General features: G+C 49.4%; 1 protein-coding gene across 1 annotated transcript in view; it reads right to left on the bottom strand.

The window, feature by feature from the left end:
* The window catches only part of LOC111746801 (cadherin-23-like), a 217,414-nt gene extending 208,346 nt beyond the window's left edge, over nucleotides 1–9,068 (bottom strand). Inside the window, exon 1 of the mRNA XM_023537833.1 lies at nucleotides 8,811–9,068. The gene's annotated coding sequence lies outside the window, so the exon portion shown is untranslated. The remainder of the gene's footprint in view (nucleotides 1–8,810) is intronic.
* Between the last annotated feature and the right edge of the window lie 6 nt (nucleotides 9,069–9,074).

Below are 9,074 nucleotides of genomic sequence, written 5' to 3'. Positions count from 1 at the left end.
CCCCCTCGTTCACTCCCATGGATGTTTAAATCACTGCCCAGCTTCTTCTCTTAGGTGCCATAGGCACCTAAAAGACCAACCCTAACCCAAGGTCAATCACAGGTGAAGTCCAGGCAGCACTATATGTACCTGACTGACCTGGATTGAAAGTCCAGCTCCATCACTACCTCTGTTCATACCCGAGGTGGGTCACCTGTCCTTTCTGGGCTGTTTTCCATATGTATAGTCAGGAATTTGGCTCTGGCTTTCTCTAAGTGCAGTGCAGGGTGAAGAACAGAGTGAAGATTAAGGAGTCAGACTGCCTTGGCTCAAATTCTACAACACAACAGCTAGCTCTGTGACTTTGGGTAAATTGCTTAATCTTTCTGTGCCTGGAATTGCTCATCTGTAAAATACAAGTAACAGCAGTACCCATCTCCATAGGGCTATTGTCAGGACTAAGTAGAGAACTTTATGTGAAGTGTTAAGCTCAGGGCCTGGCACACAGTAAATGCAAAGTAAATGTCTCTCCTTATTATTGTCAGCCTTGACACTCTAAATCTATGACAGAAGTCATACATAAACTGGTCATTCATGGGTCAGTTACATGCAGCTTGCTGAAGGATTTTCCTTACTACATAAGTACCATAAAGGCAGGAGCTACTGACTGACCCCAGGAGCCTGCAATAGTGCCTGGCACATAGTAAGGGCTCAGTAAATATTTGATAAATGAATGAATGGCCTCATGGTGTTTTTAAATATTTGAATTAGTTGCTAACATTTAAAACAAGAAAATTGTGTATTTTTTAAAATCTAGATTTCTAGATAATTTTGAAAAGTCCAAGTGTCTGGCCACATGTGTCCTGCAGGTCTGCTTAGCCACCGTGGGCAAGCATGGTAGCAGTGGTGCCCCCTTGAGACAAGGCAAGCATGTGCAGTTTGCCACAATGCTGGCCCATCACTCTCTTACATCACTCCCTTGAGACAAGGCAAGCACGTGCAGTTTGCCACAATGCTGGCCCCTCACTCTCTTACATCAGCTGCCCTGATGCTATATGCCCTGATGTTCACTCTGGCCCAAGTCAGTCACAGGTACAGTCCAGATAGCATGAAAGGTTGGCATTTACCCAACCTCAGAGCAATCTGACCACAGGCACTTCTTCTGAACCCCAAGATCCCCTCCTAGTCTTCCTCCCACCCCAGGTCTGAGAGAGGAGAAGGGCCTCCAGCTCTGCAAAGCACCCTGAGACCCCTTGGCATCCAAGCCCCACCTACTTTGGACAGGCCAGACTCTTTTTCCCAGAGGACATGAGCCCAAATGTTCCATGTTGTTGCAACTTCCTCAGCTTTCCAGGCCAACTTCCTCCTTGCTTAGAAAACTCTCAAGTGTAAAAAGCAACAGGACGATGAAGTTAATCCTTATCTTTTTCATGGCAAGTATACAGAGAAAATGAGGAAACATACACACATGCATGCACCTCAGAGATAAAGTACTTTTCTAAAATATTGTATCCATTCCAAGTCCCACTTGGGTCTTCTATGGAGAGGGGACATGGCATCCCATGCTGCTAGGGTACTGGAGGAGGCTGCCTATGGACACATGGGCCCCTCCCCTCACTATTCCCACCCCTTCTTAGCCCTGCCAGGGCTCAGGTCCATGGGGAAGGATCACATTTTCCCATCCTCCAAGAAGCCTCCCCAGATCACCCTACCTTCTGCCTTTAGCATGTCAATTATCCCATCTGTGTTCTCTGTAGCTCCCATGACCATCTGTAATTGCCTTGAGTATCTATTATCTATTTCTCCCAGTTCAGTATAGTAGCCACCAGTCAAATGTGGCCATTGGGCACTTGAAATGTGCTGAGTCCAAACTGGGATACACTATAAATACAAACCAGATTCTGAAGACTTAGTACCCCGCCAAAGAAGAATGTAACATATCTCATTAATCATTTGTTATATTGATTACACATTGAAATGATAGTGTTTTAGATACAGTGGTTAAATAAAATAGATTATAAAAAATAATTTCACCTATTTCTTTTAACTTTTTTTTAAGTGGCTACCAGAAAATTTAATACTACGCATTTGGCTTGCACGTGTGGCTTGTATTACATTTCTACTGGACAGCACTGCTGTGACTCTAAGCATGAATCCCCAAACTAGATTGAGCCTGGTTCACAGGTGATGCTCAATATTGGTTGAGTGAATACCTGAATGAAAGGCTTCCCTAGCAGTGGACATAAAGGAGGGTGGGTTTGGAAGGACTTCCTGCCCCACTGCTCAGTATGTGCTGGTTTTCCAGCGGCAGCCTATCCACACATTTCCCTCTAAGACAAAGCCTCAGGCCTCCAGAGAAGGGGCAGGGAGAGGCCCGATGTAGAGTTCTGACACCACTGGCTCCCTTGAGATGATATCAGCTCTCTGGGCCCAGGAGAAAAGGTCAAGATCAGCCTCCTTTCTCAGGTAAGGGCATATTAGAACAGAAGGAGTGAAGAGAGCTGGAGGACATGAAGCCCTGGGTAAGCCCAGGGCAGGATGACAAGGCATCTACCTCTGTAGGCAAAGAAAGGAAGAAAAGCAGGTCAGAGCTAAAGGGTGCCCCTTGGGGGTACCCAGCCCACCTTGACCTGAGCCCTGCAGAAGCCAGGAAAAGCCAACATTTCTTGCGGACAGGACCAGTAACACAAATGGATGCCCAGACATGGTTCTAGCCAACCCTTTTGTTTTCTCTCCCTCGCTCTCCCTTCTACTCCCCTCCCTCTCTCACTTTCGCTGGCTCCCAAATTACAGCCTTCTTTCAGAAACAGACACAATCAAGGTGGTATGCAGGGCCCTTGTCACAAATGGCATCTCAGATCCTCTCCAAATGGAGAGTAGCCTTTAAAAAGGAAGGCTTTGCTGTTAACAGCCTGCTTTAAGGAAGATGCATCTCCAGGAAGGCATGAGCCAGAAAAGATTCCATCCTTCTTAGGCTGATCAGCCCGTGGGAGGCTCTTGGTGACTGTGATTGCAGGGCCAGCCCTGAGCTGCTGGGGTCTAGGAGACAAAGGCCTGCCTGTCCTCCTGAACACATCTCATGCTAGGGTGGGAGGAATACAGCTCTGCCCTTGATTGGCCACCACCCAGGCCCACCTCACTCAGGGACAGGGCCTAGAACAAGCCCGCTCCCTGACTCTTTCCCCATCTGCAATATAGTAGGTCTAGCTAGTCTCTAAGAACCCTTCCAACCCTTGGAGAGGAGGTCACAAATTCAAATGACTAAAAGGGCCAAGATGTAGTACAAATGAGTAAAGCAGGGTCAAATGTGAGACAATAGAGAATGGTAGAGACCATGGAGAACTGCAGGCTATAGGTTCACTTAAATCTAAAAGAAGGACCACAAGCAAAACTCATATGTGTGACAAAAGTCAGAGTGAAGTCAATAGCGGTTAATTCTGAAGTCTGATAACATTGCCTGGGAGGGGGCAGAAGGGAGCCTGCCAGGCATTGAGAATGCATCTTAATCCGGGTGGTGGTTACACAGGTGTATATAAATGTAAAATTCACCACTTTCATTTTGATCTGTTTACCTTATTGTATGTATGCAATCCACAATCAAAGAATTTTTTAAATAAAAATATAAATAAACGAAAGGGACAGCGGCAACTCAGTCCCAGTCAACAACTGCCAACTGGGAACATAGACCTAATGTTGCCAGTTCTCGTCAGATGTCAGACATCTAGATTTTTACATGAAAATGCTGGGGTTTTTTTAATGTTGTTAGTAACATTCAAAATGAAAAACCACAACCACATACACACATACACTCTTCAGACAGAATTCAGTTTATGAATTTATAGATTGTCAAGCTCTCAAAATCTAACACATGATGAACTCAAAAGTGAGAATAATAAAAAGCTACTACATTCTGTATGGGTTCCAGGCACTGAACAGAGTGCTTTCCATATAGTTTTCATCTTATGAATGTTCACAGCAAGCCTATAAGGTAATTGAAAATTATTCCCATTTAACAGATGAGAAAACTAAGGCCTGGACAAGGTGACATGCCAGACCAAGGCTTCAGAGCTCAAGAGTGGAAGAACTGGTGTCCATTCCCAGCTCTGTCTGCCTCCAAGCTGCCTTACAAAAATCACAAAGGAAATGGGTTTATTATCAGGAAATAAATGCTAAATCTGAGCCTGCTGTGTCATCCTTGGTGACACAGCTCGAGGTCCCTGAGGCTGAGGACAGATCTCTGATATTCCTATTCCCCTAGGCAATACGCTGAGCCACATAGACTTTCACTGCTGGGGTGAAAAATCCTGAGACCCAAATACCCAGGCCAGCAAGGAGCAGCGGCTGTAGCCCGCCCCACTCCCCAGGACAGAGCCAGATTAAATTTCACAGTGAAAGACTAGAAAGCTGTTTCCATGTGGCTACTTCTTAAATATGCCAAGTTTCTCACTGATACCGTTCTAGCCAATAAAGTTGGTAAGAATATGCATTTTCTGCCCTATGGGATTCAATAAAGCTATTTTCTTATTGAACCAAAATAAATATGGCCCATAAATGCTTTAATTTTTCTGAATTCTCTTCCGCACAAATGATCACTCACCACTGTTGTAGATATTCCGATCAAGATAAAGATATTTCCAGCACTCCAAAAGCACCCCCTTGAGCCCCAGTCATTACACCCTGGAGTAACCATTCTTCTGACTTCTGTCAAACAGATGGGTTTTGCTTTTGGTTGCCCATTTTATATGGGGCCTGCACGCTTCAGCTCTCCATAAACCCCACCACTGCCTATTGTCTTGCATTTGGCCCTGCTCTATTCTTTGCTCTGCCTCCTAATCCCTCTAGGCATGTGAAGTTGAGACCTCTACTCCAGGTGTGTATTCCAAAACCCCAGAATATGGCAAGATGGACATCGACCAGCCAGTCTTGAAAGGAACCTACGTGAGTAGTTAAAACTTATTGTAGGCACACCAAATGCCTGGTGTATTAATGACCAGTTAATGATGGGACTAGAGAAGGAAGTGGAACAGTCACCTAGCAATAGCCCAGACCATCAGTGAACAGTTACTGAACACACTCTCTGCCAACATAGCAGACTCTGAGGATACAAGAAGAAAGATACAGCCAGTGCTAAAGGAGCTCATCATCTAGATGAGGAGCCAGACCACTGGAGAGTAATAAAAACCACCCTGTAAGAATGGTGAGGGAGGGAGGCACAGGCTAGAGAGGCAACAATCACCCTCCCCAGGAGTCAGTGACTTCCCGGAGTTGGTGACTCCTGAGCAATGTCAGTATTACCCAGATACATGCATGAGGCTGGGCACAGAAGGACCCATTCTGATCTCCAATTCTTTTCTACTGGAGGCAAAAGACTCCCATGCTGAAATAACCCACCCAGCAGGGTCCACTCGTGAATGTCCAACAGGACTGCTCCTGTGCCAAGAAAAACTCAAACCAAGGCTCAAAATAAAAAGAAATAATTAAAAACAAACAAACAAAAAAACAAACAAACAAAAAAACCCACTATAATTGATTTTGAAACCAATGAGTTCAAAGGCCATTAATTTTAAAAACCATCTTTACATTTTTAAAATGAAGCTTCAAGAAAATAGTAAGATGTTTATTAACCTAGTTATTTTTAACTCATCGATGAAGGAATGCCTTCACATTAGCATCACTGTTTGTAAGGCCCATGACCATGCTAATCCATGGCCCCCACAGCTCTTCCTTGCCACTCTGCACCCTGGCAAAGAGGCTGGCCTAGGAGAAGGACAATCCTCTTTTAGCAGGACTGGGAGGCATGAATCATGCCAGGACCTTTCACCTGTGACACCACTGGCCCTACCAAGCCTCTGATCCAAATCCTTCCAAAATCCTTTAGGACCCTCAGGCCAACCTTGATGGCTTTGGGGTTGCTTTTATTCCTCTACAGCAGGGGTCCCCAACTCCCAAGCTGCAGACTGGTGCCAGTCTGTGGCCTGTTAGGAACCGGGCCGCACAGCAGGAGGTGAGCAGCTGGTGAGCTAGCGAAGCTTCATCTGTATTTGCAGCCGCTCCCCAGAGCTAGCATCACCACCTCAGCTCCACCTCAGATCATCAGGCATGAGATCTGAGCACCGGCCCTTGGTGCAAAAAAAGGTTAAGGATTGCTGCTCTAGAGGACTAAGGGGTGACTTGCCACCATGCATCATCCTCATGTCTTGGGGTTTGGGGTTTCGCATGGCCCCAAGGCAGTAGAAGTGGGATATCCAGTCGGCTGGGGGGTAAGAATAGGGCCTGGTTGGTATATTCCTCTGCGTGGGCTCTCCCAAATTAGCATTTATGCACCTTCCTTTGCATAAGTCCTTACGGCCTCGCCTCGGAGAGGTGTTATCCATGGGTCATTCCACTCACTTGGGAGAGACAGATGTAATGTAGGACAGTTACTCAATTCCTTCCCCTTGAGGGACAGCATCTACCCAGTCCCAGGCCTCTTGGAGGCAGAGCAGCATATCCACCTTCCCAGAAACCCTTTCCCTCAGCCCACTTCCTACTAGCGTATATGCAGCATACACCACAATATTTTAATTACACAGAAAGCTGAGCTGCTACTTGAATTTGTTTAAAGGTCCCCAAAACAAAAACACCTCCTGACATTAGCCAGGGATAGCCCCAAGGGTTGACAGCAGAGGACTGTTAACCAACCCTAGCATAACTGTCCAGGAAAGCAAGCTCCGGCTGCATTCTCATCCTTCCATTCTTATCCACTGCCCTGTTCAACACCCTGTCCACACCAAGAAGCTGTGAAATGCTCATTCTCTAGAAGGTACTGTAGACCAGGGCTTCCAAATATTTACTGAGCAAATTACTCAAGGATCTTGTTGAATACAGATTCTGATCCTAGAGGTCTGAGGTGGGGCGCGAGAGTCTGCCTTTCCAACCAGCTTCCGGGTGCTGCTAATTCTGTATGTCCACAGGCCACACTCACAGAGCAAGGCCCCACTAGATCTTCACCTTCCATAAGTATGTGCATTTTAAATTAGAACTTCAGAAAGGTGCCCTTTAAAATATTACACTCAAAGAAATGAACTTCAAATGGTGAAAGTGCAGATAAGATAGCTCGTTGGGCTGGGGAGCTATCTGGAAGGCAACTAGGACCATCTGCCAGCATAACCCTCAAATTAAGACCTTTGGTAAGCAGATGTGAAGAGCCCAGCTATGGGGGTCAATAAGGCCAAGACAGACATGTATGGGGGCTCAGCCCAGATAAGCCCAGAATGTCAGCTCTGGGCCTCCCACCCCTTCATGGCTCTTCTCCACCTCCCAGCACAGAGCCTTCGGGTTCACACCAGTCACCTATGTAGTGCCACCTTTCCAGGCCACAGGATGCTCTTGCTCTCTGCCAGGCAGGCACTCTGCTTTCCGACCTTCCTCAGTCCTGGGTAAACAGCATCAAGCATTCCTATTCCCTCAGCTAAGGGGCCCCCTCCCAGCCTCTCCTGGACAGTGACATCTGGTCCCTGGCCCCCAAGGGTACTGATCATAGTGAGCCTACCCCTACACCATGAACCAAACATTAACTTCAAGCCAGCTCTCCCAACCATGGGCTGACTCATCAGCACCTCACACCTGGCTCTAAGGAGGCTCTTCAAGCCCAGCCTAATTCTTCCCTATGTTAAGGTCTGTCTCCACCCACCACACACACACACACACACACACCCGTTCTCCTGTGCCTCTCCAGCTTATTTCAAAATTCAAATTGGAGTGAGGTGCTTGCTAAGCGGCTGAAAGGCAAGGGTCAGTGTCTGCTCTGATCTGAGAGGGCAAAGTACATAAAAGAGGCAGGCGCTGCTTTCTCAATTACTGGGAAGGTAGTGGTGTGTTACTACTCAGGAAAAGCTAATTTCCCCCCATGGGCCGTTAACAGCACCAGAGCTGGGCTTTGGGATCACAGTGGGGCGGCGGCCAGCGGCCAAGACACCGGCTCTCCGCTCGCGGCACAGAGGCAGCGGCTCTAGGTGCCCGCTCCAGGAAAGCAAGGCACCAAGTGCCCGCCTACTAGCGCCGCCACCACCTTGGAATGCGCGGGTTCTGCACGCATCCCGGGCTGACCTACAGGGAAGACGAGGGGCAGCGCTTCCGAGCGCAGGCCCCGGGACAACCAGCACCGCCAGTGGTGGGCCCGCCAGAGGACTGGGAAGGCGAAGCGCGAGCCACACAAGGCTCCCTGCTCCGCGAGGGGCGCGTCTTCCTATAGCTGGTCCGAAGTGGGAAGGTTGCAGGAGTCCTCTGGAGTCGGTCTCTCGCGGGCAGTGAGAGGCGACGAGGGTAGGAGAGAGCTACGTGACTTTAGGTCCCTCCAGCGCCATTCCCACCCGCAGAGGAGGTGCGTCCCACCCCATTACCCTGCCCAAATGGGGATCTAGAGCACAGAAGGGTACGAGATTGGATCCCAAAGGCCTCTTTATCCCCCGAAATTCTCCCTATCCCAGACCCAGACCCTCTCCGAGGCGCGGAGAGCAAAGTGCCCGAGTGTTCGAGAGCCCAAGAACCAGGGTGGGGAGTATAGTGCCTGTCCTCCCCAGGCCAACGCGGAGGGAATTCGAGTTCCCGAGAATCAAAGTTGCCGCGCGTCTGGCCGCGGGCTCCGAACGGGGTGCGCGACCCAGGCCAGGGGCCCGGGATGGAAGGAGGCCCCGAGAGCCTGCCGCGGGCGATGGCCGCGCCGGGAACAAGTGGTTCGGCGGCTGCGGTCGCGACCCCACTGCTCCAACTTTCCCGCCGCGTGGCAGGCGAACTGCGCGGTGAAGGCGAGGGAAGTGGGGAGGGAAAGGGCGATGAGCGGCTCTTGGTACCGTGTGCATGTGCGAAGAGGCGCTACGCCGCACCTCGGGCTCTGCTCTCCGCCGGATCGGCCCTCACGGGCCGCCTGCTCGGATGCTGGCCACCTCCGTGTCTCGCTGCCGGCGCGAAGGATCATCAGCGGCGCGCGGGCCGCTCCAGGGTCCCCTTGGGCCGTCCGCTGGCCGCTAGCCTCTTGCCGGCTGCAACTTCAGGCGCGCGAGGCGCGTCCCAAATGTCCTGAGGCTCTGCACCCCCGAGCTCCATGCCCAGGGCCG

The sequence above is a fragment of the Pteropus vampyrus genome, unplaced genomic scaffold, assembly GCF_000151845.1.
Source record: "Pteropus vampyrus isolate Shadow unplaced genomic scaffold, Pvam_2.0 Scaffold202, whole genome shotgun sequence".
Classification (NCBI taxonomy): domain Eukaryota; kingdom Metazoa; phylum Chordata; class Mammalia; order Chiroptera; family Pteropodidae; genus Pteropus; species Pteropus vampyrus.
The sequence above is the reverse complement of the archived record's forward strand: the minus strand, read 5'-3'. Positions and strand labels throughout refer to the sequence as shown.